The following is a 23,286-nucleotide window of genomic DNA, read 5'->3' on the forward strand; positions in this document are numbered from 1 at the left end:
CTGAAAATGCTTAAACTTGCATCAAAATTAATGGGAGTTAGATGCCAAAAATACCTTTGTATATCTGGCCCTATAGGTCTTTATCTTGATTCAATATTCTCTGGGAAGTCAGTGTAGAGTGAAGGATAGGTTTTCCTCCACGATTTTGCTGACTGGAAGTCATGGGCTGTAGGTAAATCTCACCTGGTAATATCTTACCCTTCAGAGCCCTTTCAAAACTCTGGGTAGCACAAGCATCTATCAGGGCTGACACATTAATTCAAACAGCGTTATTTTCACATCATTTAAGGCCTCTCTTCCCACTTTTGTTTTGCAATTGAAAATATTTTTGAGGCGCACCACAACTGCCATCCTCACCCTGCTGTCGGGAGCCGCTGCCGCAGCTCCGCAGGGACTATTTGCATTCCAGTCAGAATTAAATGTTTGAAGGGGTTTAGATTTAATCCCGTTCGCATGTGCGTTTTGCTTGGGATAAAAGAAAAAATAGCGCTCTCTCGCCGAAACAAATCAAGCCCAGGTGATGCTGACGGTGGCAGGGGTTGCTTTACACCTCATTGCATATGCAGGGAATAAACACAAATCACGCGGGCTGGGAGCAGGATTAGGCGCTGGTTACAAGTAGCGCGGCCTCGGCTGAGGCTGCCACGGCAGGATTAATGCAGCCATTTAAAAGAGATCACAGCGCGTGTGTTCACACAACGCCGTACCGTCACGCAGGGGTGTGGACTGGGGAGAGGCAGATTCTGCTCCTCACGAGGAGGAGATTTGGTCTGGAGGCGCGTGAGATGTAGGGGAAAAGCAGTGGCTGCCGTGGACCTGCTGAGCCCCGATCATCCTGTGTGTGCTGGGTGGGTCTCAGCGGGGTCTGCAGTCCCGTGCTGGACACGTGTGGGTGCGAGGGGAGGCTCAGCAGGCTGTGCCTCTCCAACGGCCACATAAACGCCGCCAAGCCTTGGGCTGAGCAGCGCTGGGGGCTGGCACGCAGCCGTGCAGCAGCAATCCCGAGCAGCCTCCTGCCGAGCCCCCAGGCTGCGAACACCTGCACTGGGGGAAGGTGGCGAGCTCCCGGCCTGGCCAAAAACGCAGCCTCCCCAGGAGGGGATGCCAAGGTGAGGGCACACTGCTCCTCGTGGCGCTGCTCCTAGCTGGAGGCCTGTGCCCGAGGGAGGGCTCCTTGCAGAGCCGCTGCCTGCTGGGGCACGGAGCTGCTCCCCCTGAATCGGATCCCGAACACGAGACCCTGCAGACACCCCGCTGCCAGCCCCGTTGCGGGGAGCGGACGCTGGCTTCGCCATCCCTCATCGCTTCGAGCAGCTGTCCCTCGGCACGAAGCACGACTCCACCGAGTGCTACAAGCAAAGCGGGTGCCCGGTCGCTGCTCGCCAGCTGCAGTGCCGCTGCCCCGTTGTGCCGGCAGGAGCTGCAGCTGCCTGCCTGCGGGCTGAAACGCGGCTGCAGCTCGTGCTGGGAACCCATTAACCTTCAAGGGCCGCAGGGAGACCTCAAAGCCAGGCACCGTTAAAAATGCAAATTGGCCTCTGCCTCCCTCTCTTCCCCTGTAATTACTTTGGAGAGGGTTTCATGGGATCGGCTGGACTTCAAGGGGACCTCGAGCCAGCCGGCTGCTCAGCCTCCTGCTCAGCCTCCTCCCCGCTGCCCCCAGGCACGCAGAGCACCCAGCGAGGTCCCCAGCCTCGCAAAAACACCAGGGCGGCTGCGAAATCCCAGCAGAAAACTGCTGCCAGCCCTCCAGGTGACATTGCAGGGGACAGCGATGGGGCTCGGGGGCTGCCCCTGTCCCCACCAGGCCATTCCTGGGGGGCCTGGCTGGCAGCGCCCACGTGCCCCTGGGGTTAACAGGCTGACTCCAAACCTAGCCTCGCTTTCCATGCTTGTGTGATGAGCCATATCCCTGCTCTCCTCTGAAGTTTAAATCATTTTTCCTCCATTTCAGCCAGACTTGGAATATCCTAAAAAACAACGTCCTTGAGGATGTCTTTCCCTTTCCCAAATTCAGGAGGAAAGATAGAGACTGGACCCCCGAGGGAAATTCAGGGGTGCTCTGTACAAAAGGCTGGTTCCCTTGTGGGGAGAAGATGTGGGGCTGCTGCAGCCGTGGGCTGAGGTTTTCTTATTTGCTGTCTCCTGGTGAAAGTTGGAAATATCCTGCTCTGGAGCTGCTGCGTTCCTCCCAGCACAGCAAGAGACAGACACCAGCACAGGCTTCGCAGCCAGAGACAGGCTGATACAGCTTGTTTGTGACAGGCAGAAAAGTCAAATTACAGGAAATGGAACCTGGAAGATTAAAAATGAGGACACGTGAAATGAGTTCAGCATTTACTTTTGTAACATTGATTTTTCATCAGTTTTAAAAATGTTCGTTTTGAACATTTTTCCTTCCAAAGGGGAAAAAAAAAGAAATTGCACAGTATGTAATAAATATTCCCCCGTTAAAAAAGTTTATTTTGATGCAGCTCTGTATTATGTTTGTTCAATAGTAACTGCTTTGCCATATACTTGGATGAACATCTCAGGAAAAAAAAATAGTTCGCTGAGTTTTTTCTGCTCTCATGAAGGGTCACATCCACTCAGCATTTAGGAAAGATGCAGGACAGATTTGCCTCCATGCAAATCTGCCATTTGGCACAGAGCGTGCTCCTCCTAACAGCCACCAGCAGCTCAGCATCAGCACTGCTTCATCTGCTCGCCGCTCGGTAACGAGGCTCGATTTACAGCTGCTGCGATCGTCCCCAGCTGCAAATGGCCATCAGGCAAAAGTGCTTCTTCTGGCCACCGATTATAAAATTAACTTAAACAAGCAGAAAATAAAGGCTATCAAGCCGAGCTGTTGGACAAATAGGAGAGATGAAATTAAGGCACGGACAAGGCTTTGGGGCATGCAGCTCTGACGTGGAAGAAGGGTGACTGTGCTCAGAGGCTTCTGGTGTGGGAAAGTTCCTCAACCGTGCCTCAGTTTCCCCTTAGCCAAGAAAAACCTTCTGCAAACCCAAGCCCACAGCGCACACAGAGCAAGGCTTCCCACTCCAGGCCCTCTGAGATGATTACAGCTCCCCGGTCGATGCTGCTCTTGGCAGACCAGAGGCACCCCCAGGACCCCATCACGTAGACTCCCGTGTGTTCAGCTGAGCTGGGAAGCACCACCGCAGAAGCACTCGGTCCAGGTGTGCGTTACGAGTGTTGAGCAGTGCAGAAATGTTCTTACAAGCTTGGGAAGGTGGCTCCTCTCTGGCACCATGGCCTTGGTTTTCACACTTGCCTGTTCATGGAAGGGCACACGTCGCCGCTCAACAAATACGTGCCTGCAAATAGACACTTTATTAAGGGCTTTTTGCTTATACATTGTAATTCAATACAAAGCATCTTTTGTCCTAAAAACTAGAAAGGAGCTCGCGGATCCACTCACTTTCTCATCCCTTTATGCGATAAATCATGGCAGCATTATTCTATCCTCAAACGTTTCCAATGAGAGGGGATATCAAAGACAGGTTGGTTTCCTGCGTTAGCTTTTAAACGCCTTGTGGTTTCGCAGCACATTTTCTTCTCTTTGTGTGGCGCATCTACCTCCCTCCCCTTCTTTTCTTCTCTCCAGGAAGGCTGAGATTTCTTTTTAAGCAAAGAAAAAAAAAAAAAAAAAGATTTCTTTCTTCTTCATTCTGCGGCTACATCTTAAACGATTCCTCCTTCCTCTCCTGGGCCCCTGCTGCCCTCTCCCCGAGGCAGCGCGAGGGTGAAACCTGCTGCAGCCCCTGGGGATGGCAGGCGGCGGGCTGGAGGCAGGGCTGGTGCAGAGGCGAGCAGCTCGGTCCAGCGCGAGGGCGTCCGCAGGCAGAGACCTGGGAATGGGCTGGGAGGAAATGACAGGAGCTCCCGGGCTCCGAGCTCACGGCAAAACAGCCGAAACTCTCGTGTTAGCTCTCAGCAAAACTGCTTCCCTGCTGGTCGTGCCCACGTGCTGCTGTCCAGAGGAGGAGACGCCAGGCTGCCACCGAGCTGGCCCGTGGGCACCGGGCATCACCGGCACCCGGCCGTGAGCTCTGCAACAGCTCTGCCACGTCACCCAGCACCGAAATCTTGGCGCTGATCTCGGCCAGCTACTATAAAGCAATTAAGAAATAATTTCCAAGAGCACGGTGTCATTAGCATCTTGTACTTGGTAACCCCAGCAGCAAATAGAGCCTGAGTGCGTTGTCTCAAGCTGAGCTGATTTACTCTGACAGTGATCAAATGATCTTAATGATTTGTCAGGCAGCCGTCATACCCAAATCTGTTTATGATGAGGACCAGGAAGCAAAAGCAATTTATTTAGTTTGTTTACCATCAGGATGGGCCTGGACACCCCAGAGTCATTAAAAGAAGAGGAGGCATCTCAGCAAAGCTCGAGCTATTTGATTACAACAGGCACCACGATCGGGCTTTCTCCAGCACAGCAAAAGACCTTCAAAGTGCATAAATCAAAAACTACAGCAGCGTGAAATTTGACCAAAGCAAGCCAAATTAGGTGTCCAAAGCCCTGAGCATGAGGGTTTTCCTTTAATAGCTTTGGTGACCTTTAGGGATGGGTAACCTCTTGGCATGAAATGAGGATCACTCAGGTTTGCATGGTAGATGAGCTGCACGTGTAAGGGGCTGGGGGCTGGCGGGGTGCGGGATGGGACACGGGACACACTTCAAATTAAAACGTGTCCCCAGAAGAACAGGAGTGCCATGGACATGCTGAAAATGCTGAGAGCCCTCAACCTACCCTGCAGGTCCTTGGACCTTGACAGGTCCAGACTGAAGACAAAGGCAGTTGTTAAGAGGAGGAGGGTGGCAGCAGCGTGAAGTACTCGAAGCCCAGCTCTGCTCCTCGCCACTGCCCTGGGAATCGCCGCGGTGCCGCCTGCCAAAGCCACGGGGCTCTGCTCCTTCCAGACTGGCACCGTCACACAGACACATCAGGCATCGCATCCAGCCTTGTGCAGTCATCCCAAGAGAAGGGTTGGGGTCACGTTCCCATGAGCGGCTCCCTTCCTAGCAAGCTGCCATTTCCCGAGGAAACTCACTTTTGTTGGAGGACTCCCAGGCAGCTCTCTACGAGAGCAAAAGCAGTTTGCAAATCCGCACCTCATCGTCTATTCCATTTAAATGATCTACCATCTTTAGCAGGGCTGAGCCTCTCCAGAGCCTGTATCCAAGGCAACAAGAGCTACCAGGGAAAAAACGGATCCAAGAAGTTATTAAAACCACAATATCCTTTCTGAGCAAGGCAGAGATAATGAGCACGCGTTCCACTGGTTCCCTGCACCATGGGCTGGCTACAAGCCACCTGCTGGGTGAAGTTCACTGGCTGGTTACCAAACACCAGCTTTGTGGAGGCATTTAAGGTCCTAAAGATACAGAGCAGTGGCTCGGTACCTTCAAACCTCAGCCCAACCTCATAAAAACCCACAGGTTATTCACTACCTCTGCAGTCAGCCTCCAGCTCAGGACAGCAGCACCAGGGAGGGGGCCGTATTTCAAATTTACAGACATTTGGGGGATTTCAGTATGTTGAAGAATGACAAATTTTGCAAAGAGGAAAATGTGAAACACTGCCCGAGCTCCTGTGCAGTGCTCGTGACACTGCGGGACCCACGGGCCATGGACGAGGCCGGGATCCCAGGGCTTGTCCTGGGTGCCTTGGCGCATTCTTCTCCCCGGCAGGAGAGAGCAATGGGATGTGATGAGCCTGAACGTGCAGGGACCGATGTTCCTGAAGCTTCTGCACCAGGCAATCTCCTGAACACCCGCCAGAAACAGCCACAAAAGCGGTGGCTTTGCACAGGCTGGGGTGTGCCAGGTGAGGGCCGTGGTGGCGGCAGATCGCCCTCGCTGCTTTGCATACGAGGCTCCGCCGCGCTGCTGCAGTAATGAATCACTTCTGTGTGTGTCGCTAAGTGCTTTATAAATCCCAGGATTAGGAGAACATGTCAAAACGCTCACACTCTGCGTGTGCCTGGCACGAGGCGAAGCCTCCTGGAGTCAGACTGAGGAAGAGATCGCAGTGTGATTTGTTTTGATGTCTCAGGACTCCAGATCCTCTGGTTCCATCGCAGGACAAGCTCCCACTGATTTTACAACGAAGGACAGCTTTGCCTTGAAAGTCCAAAGTCAGAATGTGGGCTTATGTCTCCTTTGTGCCTCTCCAGAGCAATGCACGACATTAGAGATTTGATTTGCAAAGAGACCGTGCAAACATTTCTCTTTATCCATCCCTCTGTTTGAGCTGCTCAAAGATTTTAGAGCAAAACGCTGATCTCTCCTGGGATTTATACCGAAACCAAAGGAATCAGCTGAGAATCAGTTCCATAAACTGCATCCGTATCTGCTCGGAAACGGAGCGGATTTACTTCAAAATAAGCCCAAGAGCAGCATGCAGCCGGCGAGCTGAGCAGGTTGCTGGAAAGGCTGCCAGCGACTCCAGCAGCCCCACGGCAGCCTCAGGGAGCAGGTCTGCATCCCTGCTTCCACCTAACCCAAGGATCAGGAGGTTTTTGTGGCTGTTGAATTCGTCACAGACATTTAGAGAGCTGCCGTGGGTGGGGTCCAAAGTGATCCAGCTAATTAATTCCTGGCATTAATGAGTAAATGCAGGCTGACGTCTAAGCCACGTCCCTGGTCAGCTCTGGCACGGCTCCACCGAAACCACCCCGCGGTGCCGGTGGGATTTTGGCCCCGAGGTACAGTCGTGTTATCACTGGTTTAGCGACTGGTACCAGCATAGTGCACCCATGCACCAGAACAACTGCATCTGTACAGCATCACACTTGTGCAATCGTGGTAGCAAAACATTTAAAGCATTTTACGGCATTCCTCAGCGAGCAGAATTATACCCGTGTAGCGATGATTAACCAGAATTCACAGCCTCAATCGCTGCATCATTTATTCAGTGGCTTTTAGTGTATTTTTCAAATGAAAAGTTCAGCAAAGAGTATTTATTCATTCTTCACTGCTTTCTGGCTGTAAAAAAAAATCAAAATAAATTTTTCTCTCAGATTTAAACAAGACTTCAGAGGTAGAGGCAGTCAAAACAAATAAAAGAGAATGGCAAAAATTGTCCATGACAGTTGCCCGCCCTTTTTGGATCTCAATTCAAGGCATTGATCGCTGTTTTAGTTTGGCAAATCCTAGTTGAATAGTAGGAGTAAAAAACCTACGTTAGAACCATTTGGCTTTTTCTCTTGATTTTCCTTCTCCCCCCGCAAAAAAAAATGATGGAAATATTTGTCAGAAAATGAACGAAAGGGGTTTAGGTAGGCGAGTTTTTTTGGTCTATTTCTGCTCCAAATGACCCCGTTACCTAAGGCTACTTTATCTCAGCACCCTGCTGAGGCGGGAGGTGAATGCACTCCTGCTATGAGCAGAGATCGAGGCTTTCTCCACAGCACCCTGCTCGGCGAGGTGGCTGAAGCAGCGGGAAGCGAAGAAGCACACCGATGCATATCGTGCTTCCAGCACCTCTGGCTTTCTGTCTCAAAGCCTGACCCAACGCTGAATTCATTGGGAAGCGAATACAGAAACAGAGGAACAAAGCGAGGCAACAAGTCCCCAGCGTGCCCGCTGCCTGCCCTGGCACAGGGGAGCAGCATTCACAGCCCCAGTTTTGCAGAGGACGCGGTTCTGGCTGCTCGGCGATGCGACTGTCCAGCCTGGCACACAAAGCATCGGAGGAGAGTCCTGAGCAATGAAGGTGGCGCAAGTGAATGATTGAAGTAATTTCCTCTGCCCTCAGACACTGACAAAGCTCGCAAGGAATCACGAGAGATGTCTTCTGCGAGGAGCAGGAAGGAGGTTTTTCTTTTTCCTTTTCCTTTTTTTAGGGGGATGTGAATAAGGAGAGCAGCAGCAATCAGGCTGCCAGCCCTAGGACAGCATCTCTGGAGCTTATTCTCTTCACCACGGGGGTTTGATGAAGGCAAACTTTCCTGACTCACTGCCGCACATGCAGAAAGAACCTGTTTCCAAGGAAACGGGGATCTTTTGCATGTCCAGCATGTGGTCAGGGATGGGGAAAGGTTGTGCAGACTGAGCCTGCCTTGCTGCATGGCTGCTGCCGCCCTCCCCGCTCCTCGCAGGCAGGCACGGAGCATCCCCAGCTCACGGCACCGCATCCCAGACAGGCGGCACCTCTGTGCAGGGGCTGCTGCACCCAGCTGCAAACAGCAAGCTGGGGCCCTCGGTTTCATTTGGAGAAGCAGGAGATGGGCGGTTTTCATCTCTGCATCACCTGTAAATTTTAGGGACCACAGCATCCCTCAGAAGAGGAGCAAAGAGAAACACAAGGAAGATGATAATCCAGGCAGGGCTTGGTTACTTGTTCGCTGGATTGCTCGGCCACAGCAAATCGCCCAAGACCAGGAGCTAAGCCCCAGAGCTCATCACCTCTCTAGCCAGGATTAGGATGCAGGTAGCTTTTACTGCCGAGGGCTGAAACACAGATGCCAAGCTCACCTTTTTGCCACGTAGAGGCTGAAGCACGAAGAAATGTGCTGCCTGGTGCTTTATGGCACAGCACGACCTGCCTCCAGCCTCCCCATAGCCAGGGAGAGGGCAGCAAACTGGCGCGAGACTCCTGGCCAAGAGCCGCGCCTGGCTCTAGAGCAAACCACGGCAACTGCAGCCATACGTTTGCAGACGCTGTCTGTGTCTATAATTAATTAGTGTTTGTACAGTGCTTTGTGGATAAAGTGGCATATAAGTACCTGGTATTATTATCGGACACATCCTTATTTAAACCCACGAAAAGGCAAGAAATTGGGGGTTTAAGAGGCTGGCAGCCCGGTCACCCACTGCTGCTAGAGCTCACGTCTTTCCACCCTGCATTTTGCTCAGCGGAGTGAGTTAAGGTACAAGTGTCAGCTGGGGATTTGCAGACGTAGCCCACAATTTACGGGCTTTTTTATCTTGAAGGGAGAAATCTCTCATGAAGGGAGTCAGAAGAAAAACCATAAATCAATGCACCAATTCAAGGGACCTTCGTGGCCCCCTCCCAGGTTTCAGCAGACGCACCGGGGCAGCACGGCCATGGGGCTGGGTGTCCCGGTGGCAGAGGGGACGGCTGGCTCTGGGCAGCCCAGGCTGGGGAGGTGACCGGTCCCTACACCCCGTAACAGTCCTGCAGCACCCGTGGTGCTCACCAGGGTACCGCAGCCTGTGGGTGCCGCTGGAGCGATGCCTCCCGGCTCGGGGCAGCGGGGACGGAGCGAGCACCGTGTCTTCCCTGGCTGCCCTCTACATCAGGGCTTTCCCCCTCCCCTCTTTTCTCCTATTATCAGCACTGAAAAACCCTGGTTACAAAAATACTCATTTTAGCTGGGTTCATTTTAAATGTCAGCCTCTGAGAGTTGGGGAGGGCTAATTAGTAAGGGGGAAGGGGATCGGGGATGTCGGGAACTTTAATTTCACTCAGTGCAGCCAACCCTGAAGAGAATTCAGAATTCAGATATTAGCTACATGCCTTTATTGACTCCAAATGTTAGTCAATAACACTAACGAACACGAAGAAGTTGCAGCACAGCAAACACCAATGCCAGGAGGCCCTGGTGCCTCTGCGCAAGGTGCTAACAGGGGCTAAGTGGTGGCTCCAGACCTGCTTTTTCCCCTCTTCCTCGTCTTTTCATTTTTATTTTTTCCATTTTCATTCTGCAGAACACCGAGCTGGCACACGCACTGGGTCTTCTCCCCTTCCCTGCTCACGAAATCTTGGTCCAAATCAACATCTCCTTGAGCAGATGCAACAGAGCCCCGCTGGTAACCCCTGCAGTCCCCTGCTCCACCTCTTCCACGTCACAAACTATTGCCAACCTCAGGTCTACAAAACCTGCTCCTCTCTCCCTAACGCCAGCATGTAAACGGGGCTGTGAGTGCGCCAGGGGCTCGGACAAGGCAAGGACTTCCCCATGCAGCCCAGATCTGTCCTGCAGGAGGCTGGCCATCACGCCGAGCAGCCGGCTGCTCCCGTAACGCGGTCCCGTGGCACTCCTGGCACCCGACAGCCACCGAGCTGCCACCAGGAGGGAGGAAGCAAAGCAAGGTGGTGGCGGTGGGAAGCCCTGGGGCTCCCTGCCTGTCTCAGCCCTGGGTTTTCTCTCCCGAAACACTTTCCATAAAGAGATCCAAAAAGATTTTTTTGATTTATTCGATTTGTGGATGCTGTGGGACACTGTGACATCGACATCTCGAGGGGTCCTGAGCCCTTTCTGAGTCCTGTGGCCTCAAAGTCAGCCAGAGCCCAGCCCAGAAGCACAGCAGCACCCGCACGCTGCCGCAGAGCTTTGCTGGTCCCTGGGAGCAGGCGGCCGTGGGACAGCGCAGGGAGAGCAGGACGCGGGAAGAGCCTCACAGGAGCCTCTGCAGCCTCGGGATGGGCTCATCCACGGAGCCTCTGCAGCCTCGGGATGGGCTCATCCACGGAGCCTCTGCAGCCTCGGGACGGGCTCATCCCTGTTTTGGGCTCAGGAGCACCAGGCAGAGGCGCCTGCTCCCTGCTCGCAGCCTGGATGCTCACTGCAGCATCCTCCACAAAGCCCGCACTCATCTTCCAAACCTTCCCAGGGAGGAAGGGATCAATCACAGCTCCCTCTGAAATGCCCGATGGCTAATTGCCTTCTCTGTTTAGAAAGTCAGCATTATGACTTGGGTTAGATCATCCGAATTTCCCTATTCATTATTTCAACCCCTCTGTGATACAGACATTCCCCTTATAGCCGCATTCCCCCGGCGCTGAGCGTCTCTGGCAGGCCCTAGGAGATGCTTCAAACGTGTGTGTGATCACAGAGCCGATTCCCAGGACCGGGAGGTGTGCAGCTGGCTCCCTCCTCTCCCCACGCCGAGGCAGAGGGCCGCATCCTGCCGGCACGTCTTCCTGCCTCACCTTTTATCTGCCTGGGGAGGACGCGGCTTCAGATGCTGCCTGTGAAAACTGTTACGAAGTATCAATGATATAATTTTATCCACCTGCAGAACTGACAGACATATTTCAACAGTGGTATATTATCAATTATAAGCCTAACAGAGCATGTTCTCCCACCTGATTGTTGGAAAAATCACTTGTCAAGGGCTGGTAAAGACCACAGCTGTCTTCTTCACACAGGCAGCACTGCCAAAGATGCAAAGCTTCTGTGTTACAATGCTTTTTATTTCTGTCTTTTTTTTTTTTCCCTCCGGTATAATGGAAGAGAACTGAATAAGGTGATTTCTATAGCGTCTATACAGCGACAATGTTTTACAAAGCAGCGCGTTAGACGCCGGCGGCGCAGTGACAATATTAATCAAACACCGCCGGCGCCGTGGGCGCAGGTATCTCACGCAAAAATGCTGCCAAGCGCCCGGCCAGCCCCGCCGGGCAGGACCCTCCTCTCCCCTTCTGGAAACGCTCTGTGCCTTGGGAAAGGGTTTTGCCATTTCCGCACCATGTAAAACGAGGAAAATCCTCGTTCCAAAACACGATGGAGGAGGCTGTAGCCCAGTGCCCCTCGCAGTTCCCTGTGTCCTCGTCCCCCTCCGCTCCCAGGCGTTCAGCTGGGTGCAGCCTGAGCCTCTCCTGCCCCCAGGCCAGGCACTGGTGTCCCACTCCAGAGCCCAAAGCACCGCTTCCAGAGGTGGTGAGGGGAGCAGGAGCCACGCGAGGTGGTGGCAGCCGGAGCCTTTGCCCACCGCAGCGCCTGCGGGCTCCTCTGCTGAACGCCGTGTGCCTCCCCCAGCCCCGCTGCGATCCCCTCCTAACACCAACCGTGGCTTTCCCTGGGAGAGAAGGAACGATAACGCTTCTCGTAACGGCCTTGGTCTTTGCAAGTTCTCTGCTTTGGTACGTAATTATCTAGGCGGACGCGATGCCAAAAGTAACTACTTACAAATTGGACCAGAAGGGTTCTAACTACTAAAAAAGCTTTGGTACTTTAAAAGCCACAACAAGAGAGAGCGAAAAAGAAAAGACTTAATCAGTTTTGCTTTGGAGTTGCCTCAAATTTGTAATTCAATCAAACCTCCCTTAGCAGTGAGGATGTCTTTCTGATATTCACAGGAGCTTTCCAGGGGCTATAATCTCTGAGAGATTTATTCATACTTCCTGCATTAGCTTAAGACTATTTTGGAAGAAACATCTCTCCCTTCCTCCCGTCAGCAGAGCTCCAGAGAAGATATTAATATTAAAACAATTCAATTACTATGACTTGGGGAGAACACGGGTCCTGGGGAAAGGGCTGTTCGTTACGCCACGCCACAACAACCCTCTTTCTGTTCCCGCTATCCCTGAGCTGTTGGAGCTTAGCAAATGCAGCCTGGAAATGCGGCTCCTCAGCCCTCGCCCGCAGCCCCCCGTAAGGACGGCTCCAGCACGCCAGCCGTCAGCAGCGTTTTGCAGAAAGCGGCTGGACCGAGGCTGCGAGGAGGCGGCAGACCACTGCGGGGAGAGGGATGGGGAGTACTTTGCACTTCAAAGGACACATCATCTCCTTGCTTCGCAAGATCACAAGGAAGAAGGAATAGCAAGGCTACAGGATAGATTAACCTTCCTTCTCCCTCCCGCTTCCTTGTTCTATCCAATCCATCCTTCCCACGCCAGCTAATTAAACATGAAACGAGAAGGGGGGGTGCTGAGCCCCCTCAGCTCCAGCTGTACGTGCAGCAGCTCTGCTTCCTCGGCCTCGCAGCAGGAAAACTTCGGTGCCGACGGTGCTGCGGAGGGAACCACGGCACGGGCCTGGCACAGACCTGCCCGAAACGGCAGCCAGGCGAGAGCAGGGAGCCCCAGCACTGCACCTTCCTTCTGCCGTGCCAAGCCGAGAACCCTCCTGGTGAGCTGGGTGCTGTTATTTCTGATCGCACCGAGCACAAAAACACGGGGGCAGCAAACCGAGCCCCTCACTCCCGATTTACACCGGTGCAAGAGACGAACGCCGAGCTGGATGGGATTGCTCACGGGTTGAGCTGGGTCCCCGGGGTCTGTCCCCGCTGCGTGACCCCATGGAGCACCCCAGTGCCTTGCGGTGTCAGCAGCGGGGTCTAGACCAGGGGGACAAACCCAACACGCATCCCGCGCTGACACGGAGAGAAGCGTTTGCAGCAGAAGGGCAGCTCGGTCCTCGAGACACGCCATGTGCTGGCATCTTCTGTAATCACCAGCTGTTCGCCAGCGTAGGTTTGGCTAACGAGCTCGCTGCTGCAGGCTGAGATCCCAAAAACTCATTGGAAAGGAAGCTTTCAATCCGGCACAACTGCCAGCCCCCCTGCAAAAGGAGTCAGACGGGGCAGGAATCAAACCGATGGCAGGGAAGACGGATCAGTTTCTGAGATGGAAAAGAGTCAGACACCCAGCTGTCACACTCGGCTGCACGTCTCTATCCATATATCCAGATCTGTGACATCTACAGCTTTCTATATCAACAGCCATATATGAAAGTGAGAGAGAACTTTGAAAGGAAAATAACATCGCTGTGATGAGAATGTTTTATCTTCCTCTCTGGCTCTCAGGGGCAGCAGCCTGATAGCTGTGATGTGTGCAGAGGAACTGCCAGCAGAGGGAAGGAAGGTACCAACAAGGGAGTATCTATTTTCCCTGAGGACACTGTTATTTTTCCATCTTGCCAGTTTCGACGAATGCCTGCTGCATGCGTGTCCACATGCCAGCAGCCTGCCCAGGACGAAATGTACCTTCAGAATAATCTCCTGGCAGAGGCGAGGACATCTTATCGCCCCAGCCAGGCTCAGGGCACCCAGACACAGCTCAGGACGGGCACAGCCTGGCAAGAAAACAAGCGAGTTCTCAGCTGTCTGCTCCAACCACTGCCCTGCCCTGTGCCTGTGGTGGGAGTCGGTGCCTCCTTCCCAGCATGACAAACGTCACCCACTCCTCGGCGAGGAATCATTTCGCTGCGTGAGCAGAGATGCAGAAAGGGGCTGCAAGAGGAGCTGCAGGCCTGGGGAAGGGTCAGGACCCCATTTGCTGCCAGGTGGCACAGACTTCTTCATTCTGAATTTTAACTTAATGATTTTAACTTAATTTATTACAGCGGATTCAGACACAGGCACACTCCGCTGGGTTAAGCTGGCCAGGGATGCTCCCTGGACTCCCCGCAGCACTAGCACAGGAGGCCTGACCTCCCCTCTGCTTCCGACTCAGAAAAACTGGAGTAAGGAGACTTTGCAAAGTGCCAAGAGGAGTAATGTTTTTCTTCTGACCATAAACGAAGCACGATATATTGTTACTTATCAGAGAGATTCAACAGTACGTCTCAGCGCTCCCCACACTGACACTCGAACGTGTTTGTTGTCAGAGAAGCAGCTCTGCAGAAACGAACCACCTCTGCCACTCCACATTGTGCTTGCTTATAAGAAAAGCACAGAGTCGTTTCTCTTGCTGCCACCAGCCCATGGTCTCCAAGCCCAAGCTCTGCTCTCCCTGAAGGTCAATGCTCACAGCGTTATGGCACAGCAGCTCCTGACCGAGGCGGCCGTTCCCCACCTCTCCCACCCCCTTTGCCTCACCCCCCTCGCCTGAACAGCCCGCAGAGGGGCAAGGGCAGCCCTCTTAAGCATCCCCGAAGCACTAAGTACCAAATCATCCTGCCCCCACTTTCCACAGGATCTTTACAGGCCTCCCACTCCTCCATATAAGACTCCACGCACCTGGTCATTGCCAAACAGGAGCAAGTCTCAGGAAGCCAACAGAAACTGGACAAGGGACAGGGATCACCAGTCCGTCCCCCTGCACCTGGGGGCAGAGGCTTGGGGGTGTGTGTGTTTGTGCCACCAGCACAGGAGCCCCCTGACCTGTCCCATGCTGCCAGCGCTGCCAAGAGGCTTCACAGGCGACAGCCCCTTGCACAGATCCTGCAGGAGATGAAGCTGTGACACACCGGTGTTTGAAAAATAATGAGAAAATCCTTCTCTGAAGAATCATCTCAGGTTTTGCTAATTAACCCTGTCCCCAGACCACAGATAATAGCGTTAGACAAAGCTGTGATTATGACCCTTCCTATCCAGTTCAAGTTCCAGGATAGTTTCTTGAGAGGGCACTTGAAAGGAGCCCAGGAAATCCACCTGCACTGCCAGCAGCAAGCAGAGACTGGGTTCAGACGGAGAACGTGCACCAGCAGCCAGCACGGGGGTGCCCACCACGTCTGCTCCTGTCCCTGCCTCTCCTGACCCTGTCTGCCAGCCCCGGGTGTCCCAGGCAGACGGCTGCACTTCTCGACCAGGATTCAGTCACCTTCTTGCAACACAATCTTGAGACCCACACTTGCAGCAAACCAGGCTCCCTGAGCTCGGGAACCTTCGTGGGGTTGGAAGGGCCACGTACCCTGCTTCTGCCCGTGCTGGAGCTCAGGATCTCTGCAATTCATGCTTCTATGTCCAGCTTTGCATGAATCTGGATTAGGACATTTGGGTGTTTTTTTGTAACGCTCTCTCCAGCAAACTCTCCAGCCTCTCACTGATGTGATTCTGAATTCCTGCGGTGGCTTCAGGCTCAGGCTGGTTTAGTTCACAAGCTCCCCTCACGACAAACTGTGCCTTGCAGTGTTTGCCTTCACTCACAGCAATTTCCACAGGGACCCACGGTAAGCATCCCATTTTTCTCCCTGGCTCCCAAAGCCCCTCTGTAGCTTTCAGCACCCCTCTGCTGGCTGCTGCATTTCCCCGTAGGTGATGTCATCGAGGAAATTTTCAGCATTCCCTTTGTCTCGAGGAAATAGTTGTCGCTTGCTGGAGTACGCCACAGCTGGCAAACACAGGAAAACAGAGCAATGACCAGGTCTTTGCTCCCACTCACGGGATATTTCCGAGCACAGTGAATAACAGAGCTCCAGCTGGAACCCACTGCCAGAGCCCACATCTGGAAGGGACAGAACTGACGAGCGATTTCTGGGATGTAATCAGTGTCCAGAGCGGGCAACTTAACAGCACTGTCACCCCCAAAATGACACATGCACCAGAACAAACTTGAACAGAAGGTGCCAAGTGATTTGCTGGATATTTTGCTCCTTCAGCTACTGGCCCAGCACCGTCTGAATTCTAATTTATCCAAGAAAGCTTCCCTTGGGATTTTTTGTTGTTGTTTTGCTTGTCAATTTCTGTAACGCACACCTCAGTCCTAGCCTTTTATTACAGCTCCTACATGCTACCACCGCTCAGGAAGAAATATTTCCATGCCTACAGATCCACCAAGGTGTCAGAGAGACGCAGACGCAGACAGGGAGGCAGATGGACGATCTGCTCAGCGCGTTGGGGCTGCCGGTGGGGCACCGATGCCAGTACAAGAGCTCGGAGCGTAGAAGCCTGCCTGCACTGCCAGGTCTGGAAGAGAAGGGCTAAAAAAGCCCAAAGTCAGCACCAGAAACACGAGGTGAGTTCACCTCGTGGCATTTCTTAAGCCTCGTGCTGGCTGAGGCGAGCCCTCCGCCCAGCTCCCAGCCCTTCAGGAAATTACAAAAAAAAAAATCAGATCAACATGGCATTTTTACTGACAGAGGCTTCCAAAAGCAATTTAAATTATTCTAGGAAAAGTGTATAAGTAAGAAGTTGTGACAAGAAAAGTCTCAAAAATATGCTTGTTATTGCGAAGAGCTTCCAGCTTTCGTCTGCTTCAAAAGAATAATCAGGTTTTCGGTTTTTTTTGGGTATGCTAAAAACTTGTTTAACTCGTCATTATCCTGAGTGGGATTTCTGGGATAAGAAAAGGAGGTAAATAAGGTTGGACTACACACCGGTACGCCTCTGAAGCCAGGCACGTCTGTGCTCAGAGCTGCTGCGGGAGTGGCAGTTCATCAAGCGGTGGAGATGCCCCTGCAGGTCCCTGCTCACTTGGCCGTGGCAACTTGGCTCAGCAGCTCCTCAGAGAGAGCTCTTTATTCAAAGCTTCACGAACACAGAGGTTGGGGGATTTGAAGTCGGCACCGATGACCTCAGAAAAGACAACTGGCACGATTTGACTGGAATAGAGACAAGGGACGAAGCTGCATTAGGAACGGGACATTTCACGGGGATGGAGCTTGCAGTAACAGGCAGTCCTCGTGTCTGACTGCAACCGGAGATGTTGTATGTGCAGAGAGGGTATAAATACGCAGATCTGACCTGAAAAACAAAAATTTTCCCGAAAACTGTTCTATCATCTTCAGTCTTCCTATACCTGCACTGGTTTTTGTAGCTCCCGTGAAGATCGCAGCTCTTCTCTCCACCCTGCCTGCACCCCGGCTCCCCCACGGAGGATCCCCTTGCAGCCCCGTGGCTGCCAGCCCCTGCAGCTTTCTGCCTGTCCCAAGGTGAGCGGATGAAGGGAACGCTGGCACCCCTTGGGAGCTGCTCTGACAGAGAGAGGAGCTTCCCCGGGGACAAAGCACTTTGTGACTCAGCTGCACGTTCGACCTCTCTCCCTGAGCTTCTCTAACGCTCAGACCGAGCAGTGGGGTATTTCCACAGAATACCCTAAACCACATTACAACATGCTCCATTGGTTGCAGGCCGTTTTCCCTTGGAACAGAGAAGAGAGGCACACGCAGAGACACTCGATGAACCACAGGCCCAGCTGTAGTCCTGAAAGATGCCCTGAAGTTAGGGTGATGAACGTGAATCCCCTTCACTGCACCAACCTGGTCTGCAAAACCTCTGCAAATCTTCAACCTCCGCAGGGCTGACGCCCTCAACTCGAGACGTGCTCTTGGTGTTTACACTAAAACCTTGTCTTGAAAAGTCTGATATTGGTCTGAGGTTGGCTTGGTCTTGCCCTTCATAGGTACTGAAGGTAACTTCACCCTGTTTGACTCTGCCTTTACAACACAATTATCATCCCATGCTAATGAGCTTCACCCCAAGCAGAGAGCCAGCATGGAGCTTCTTGGGCACAGGCAGGTTGCTCAGTTTTGTGCAGAGGCCGTGAACGAAATTCATCCTTCTCTTCACTTCACAGGTCAATTCCAGCTCTCTCAAATATGGATGTGAAATCCTTTTGCAAACATCAGTAAACATTTGCCTGCTCAATTAGACAACTCTGGAGTCATCCTCTCGCTCGCAGGGGGGTGAAGTTTCTCGCAGCGACTAACAAATCGTTCACCTTGTTTTCTCAGTGCCTCGTGGCTGTATTAACAGCCCAAAGCATCCCCAGCCAAGCAATAGCCCAGGATTACAGGGGGACGGATGTTTTTTTCTGAAAGTCGTCGGTCCATGTGTTGTCCTGCGCTGTCTTGAAATTGCTAAGCGTTGGCTGTGAGCCAGAAGGAAATTAATTAACAAATAATTTACCCCCCACGGGCTCCTGCTGCAGCACTGGCTGTCGAAGAGGTGCTCGCAGCAGCAAGTGGGGCGCACCAGCAGCTCACTGCCCTTTCCTGGCCCTGCACCCTCGGGCTGATCACGACGTGGGGCCTCACTGCAAGCAGCGAGGTTGGGAGAGACGACAGCAGCGAGACAAAGCTGGCACCACTGAGAAACAACAGCCAAAAACCAACCCCGCGGCCCTTGCATGGAGGAGCTGTGTACATTTCAATCTGAGTGGCAGGCAGCCACGTCTCTATTTTGCTCGGTGCATCTCCACACAGGCTGCTTCACTCGGACAGCAGGGAGAGGTAAGCAATTAGAGCCCTAATCGATACCATCCACAGCCCTCCCTGCTTCAAGCTACCTAATTGGCATCCCAGAGTCAAGTGGAAGGTGAAACCAGGTTTCTTTGAATGCGAAGGGAGGAAGAATCCCCACGTGCTGGATTTAACAAAGTACAAACAAATCCCCAAACAGGATGTTCTGGTTCAAACCTAAGTTCTGTTCAATACCAACAGACATGAGAGCGATAGGAGGGCGATGCAGGCATGTGCTTCTGGTGAGGATAAAAAACTTCTGATCTAATGCTGGCCAAACGTGCTGCAGCTAAAGTACCTTCCCCCTCGTGGACTCACACAAATAGAGTTTTGCAGCAGTCTCTGGGGATGCTTCCGGGCTCTAAACAGCATGTCCCCCCCAGCAGGCTGCGACCTTGGCCCTTGTAATAGCACAGAGCACATCTGCCTGCGAGGATGCAGCTGGCTGCCGCCACCGGACACATCTGCTGGTCCGCCTGCGCCGTCACCACCAGGCTCCCCAGGTGCTACAGCTCCTCCGACATCCCAGCGCGAGGTGCTGTCATGCCATCGTCACAGAAGGACCTCCTCATATCCACCCCGACGCTCACCTCCTCAAGTCCCCCCTCGCCCAACCCCAAATTGCCATGCTGCCTCCTGACCTATTTTGTCTAAGATAATCTGCCCGTGAAACCAAACACAAGTCTAGGAGGTTGTGACTTTGAGGTAATTAAGTAAATCTTAATAGTCCCTAAATGACTAATTTAATAAGAGCTCTCCTGCACTGAAACCGCTACCTGTAGAGGTCATGAGGATATTTTTCTTCTCTTGGGAGGAGGGATAGAAAAAGAAATTCAGCAACCTCCTAAGAATTACAGCTTTCTTTATATTCTTTCCAGGATTATTGTGGTTTCATACCAAAGACCTTTTATCAGGCCTGCATTTCTCCAATGAGATGACCATTTTATTGAACAATTATTCTCCTTACAGGAAAAAAAAAAGGGCACGGAAAAGCCCAAGCTGACACAGCTATTTAAGATGTATTTCTGTAAAACATTTACATATACATTTAAGTCTGAAGTGTGTGCTCAAGTCCGCTCCTGCTCCACGTTCGCTGTGCATTACCAGCCAGCAAACTCAAGTGGAACATAACATACGAGCCTGAAGATCTTAATGACTAACAGGTCAGATCCCCATCCTCCCTAAGCTGTATTTCCCCTGAAAGTGAGGCCGGCTCGTTCCAGCTGAGGACGCATCCTGTGTTTTCCTGCTGAAGCATCACTCTGGAGTGATCTCCTTTGGCACCAGCGCTCTTCCTGGGAGCAGTGGCAGGATAGAGATGCCACATTCAGCAGTGATCTCTTGCTTTGCCATTTCCCTTGACTTTAACTGTTGTAGGTTTGAGCTCCGAGGGCTGAAATTAAGCAATGCTCTGTTACCCCTCCCCTGACTATGCTGCAGTCTCAGCTAGAGACAGTGCCGCGTGGGACCGTGTCAGGGCGGCGGCGCCGTTAGTGTTCACAGATGCATTGCTCTGCTGAGCTTGTCGCCACAGACTCCACCCGGGAGATACATAGTCAGAAATTACAGGCAAATAGGAAAAAATATCTTTACGTATTAAGTTGCTGGAGGGAGGCAGCTTCAGAGGGCCTGCGAGACCAAACGTCAGCAGCAGCCCTGGGGTAAGCACCGCGCTCAGCTCCTGTGCCGTGAAGAGCCCACAGGGGCTTTGCTCAGCTGGAGGGGGCATCGCGACAGCTGGGGCTCTGGCATAGCTACACAAACCCCTCCAGGGCACGGGGGAACCAAAGATCATGAAGCTGACCGGCAGAAGCAGGCAGAAGCAGGCCTGGCAGAGCACGAGGTTTGCAGCTCATGGACTGAGAGCAGAGGGCGAGAGCCTCGGGCCGCTGGGAAGCGCTGCCTGGGATGGGGGAGCCGCTGGAGGAGTCGCCCCCATCAGCCTGCAAACTGTGTCTGAAACAATTAGTTAATGGGTTTCTTTAGCAGAATATGGGAGGCAAGATGAGATTGAGCCAAGACCTGTTACGGTCACGCAGCAAGGTACTGGTAGGGCTGGCAAAAGAACCAAGTTTTCCAAATCCTTACAGCTTTTGTAAGCTGTAAACCGTAATCCCTGCTAAACAGGTGGCGCAAAACCTTACTCAGTCCTGCGACACTTTAAACGTTGGGAGAAATTATTTATCGTTGAGCTTATTGTACAAGCTGGCATGATTTATTTGAACATTTGCCAATAAACACCAGAATGGGAGGCTGTTTTTCCAGCATTCCCACAGTGGAGTACTAGAAGAAACAATAACAGGCCTTGTGATTGTTACTGTGGGACTTCTCCTGCCAATTACACTGAGTTATAAGTTCCAGTTATGGGACATAAAATAATTAATTTCATAAGGTCCAAGAAGAATTGCTTGCTCTGTATGAAGAATCTTCTTCCCCTGGCTTTTTATGCCAACACCACGTATAATGACTAGAGTTTAAAAAAAACAAACACACTATGCAGATTCCATGTAACAGTATTTCGTTGCTTTTCCTGCTTGCCACAGTCTCAGTAACAAATACAAAGACTCGTCTGCAGGGTCACAGAAGCCAGGTGAACGGCTCCATCCTGTCCACAGCCCCGGGGCAGGAAAAGGAATCCCATTGAGAAGAGCACAGCACAAAGACGAGGTGCATTTAGCAAAACCTCTTGGAAACTTGTCATATAAGCTTCAGCTTAATGAAAATAAAAATCAAATTAAAGATCTGCAAGTTCTTCCTTGGGATTTTTCAAGTGATGAGATTTAATTAAAAGCAAGCAAGCAAACAAAATCACACATCATTGTACGGACTAGAAGAATGAGCCAGAAACTGAATTGCAGTCAGGTCGATGTGCAAGGAGACTGGAAGAAAAAACAAAGAAAAAGAAGTAGAAACAGGATTGTCTGGACCTCTTCCAAGCAGGCAGAAAAGCATCTTTTGTTGTTCCACCCAAGCACAGGTCACTGATATCTGACGCATCTAAGGATAAAGGTGGATTTCTGAGATCCCCTGGTAGACAGGAACAGGGTGCCCTGGTGAGGTTACATTTTTCTCATGGCCTGAGGGCATCATCTGGCAAGCCTGGTCAGAAAAGCTCACGGTACCCCTCTGGACTGGAGTAGTCTCCTCCTGCCCCTCTGCTTTAGCTCCATCTGATGGAGCACAGCCAGTGTTTCCACTCAGGAGGGAGGAATTTCAACCCCAAAACAGGCTTGTGCAGTTAAAGGCTGTGTCAGAAAGTACGGGCACGAGCAGGAGGAAACGAAGTTGCCCAATTCCCCAATCCTTGAATGACTTTTTTTTTTTTTTTTTGGTGCACTGGAAGCACATTTTCTATCTACTTATGTGCTGTAAAAACAACTCCTACAGAAACAAATAAAATAACCCCCCAGACCCCATCTGAATACTTTCAGCCCTCAATAAAGATCTGAAATTTGTAGATGAAGGATTAGATTACGTTTTGGATCCAAATGAGGTTGCATTTGCTACTAAAGCCAAAAAATAAGCTCTTATTCCAAAACCACAGGATAAACAGAAGCCTTTCTATCATCATGGAGCATTCTTCAGTTTGATGTTCCTTTCAGAGCACAGTCCCTCTCATGCATAAATGCCATGGTAGGATAAGGATTCAGGAGTGGCGGGTTAATGTAATAATGTTCTGCAAAATGAGAAAAATAATCAAATAAACCCTGAAATGGAAATGCTGGCATTCATTCCCAACAGTGCAGTGTCAAAAAGGAGATTATAATTACCTCTAAGCCTCACAACAGCAAATGCACTTTCCCAGGGGAGCCTTACCTCCAGAAATTAAAAATATCCTAATTTACAAGCATTGGCTCCATTAAGCCCCATAGAACTACTGCCACAATCCTGTAAATTTTAAAGCCCTATAATCCCCCACACAGACCTCGCAGCACTTGTGTGTGGTCTCTCCAGCTGATTAGAAGTAAGAGCTCTGTATTTAAGTGCAATTCTTCCACTCTAAGCCCAAGCGGGGTCTGATAAGCAGGAATGACAGATGAGTGTAGATACTACGTGAACTGGAGGATCTCAAAGCATATTTCAGCCATTAGAGAAAACAAGATAATAATCCCCTTTACGGCAGACACCCACAAACCTGCCTGAGCATGAAAGCAGAGATCCCATTTTCCACGGACAGGGTGCTGGGTCTCAGCTTTGACTACTGAAAATACCAGATGAGTCCAGAATCCTTTTGGACAAAAGGCCGATGCTATGCCCATGGGTCTACATACTAGTTCTGGTGGGGAGGCTTCCCAGTAACTCTACTCATATTCTGCAGCTGCCCTGCAGTGCTCAGCAGCCCCCAGAATTCACAAGTTCCTTCTTTTAAAAGAAAATAAAAGGCGTGGATTTAGTTCTTTTATCACTTGCCATTAAGACCAGGGCCAAAAATAACCCTGCAACCAAAAAGCCCCTGCACAACACCACTCTCTCTCTTGCTCTTGCCCCAGAAATAAGCCAGTTGTCCCACACTGTCCCCAAAGCAGCAAGTTTAAATGCTGCAGAAGAGGCACAGGCCCCGGGGAGGACGGGGGACCTGCCCCCCCCCAGCACTACCCTCTGAGAGGAGCCCCTCGGGCAGGAGCACGTTCAGGTCCCCCTGTGGGATCTTCTAACCAGCAGCAAAGATCTCCAGGTAGCT

At 51.8% G+C, this 23,286-nt stretch overlaps 1 long non-coding RNA gene across 3 annotated transcripts in view; it reads right to left on the bottom strand.

The window, feature by feature from the left end:
• Positions 1-773: 773 nt before the first annotated feature.
• Positions 774-23,286, bottom strand: part of LOC106037951 (uncharacterized) — a 73,329-nt gene continuing 50,816 nt past the window's right edge. Inside the window, exons 11-12 of one of the 3 annotated variants that reach the window (XR_010826482.1) lie at positions 3,425-3,624; positions 774-3,320 (exon numbers count right to left, since the gene is read on the bottom strand). This is a non-coding gene — a long non-coding RNA (uncharacterized lncRNA). Of the gene's footprint in view, positions 3,321-3,424; positions 3,625-10,389; positions 16,968-23,286 lie in introns of those variants that run through there. The other 2 variants (XR_010826483.1, XR_010826484.1) reach the window with 2 other exon arrangements.

Source organism: Anser cygnoides, chromosome 24 (genome assembly GCF_040182565.1).
Source record: "Anser cygnoides isolate HZ-2024a breed goose chromosome 24, Taihu_goose_T2T_genome, whole genome shotgun sequence".
Lineage (NCBI taxonomy): Eukaryota > Metazoa > Chordata > Aves > Anseriformes > Anatidae > Anser > Anser cygnoides.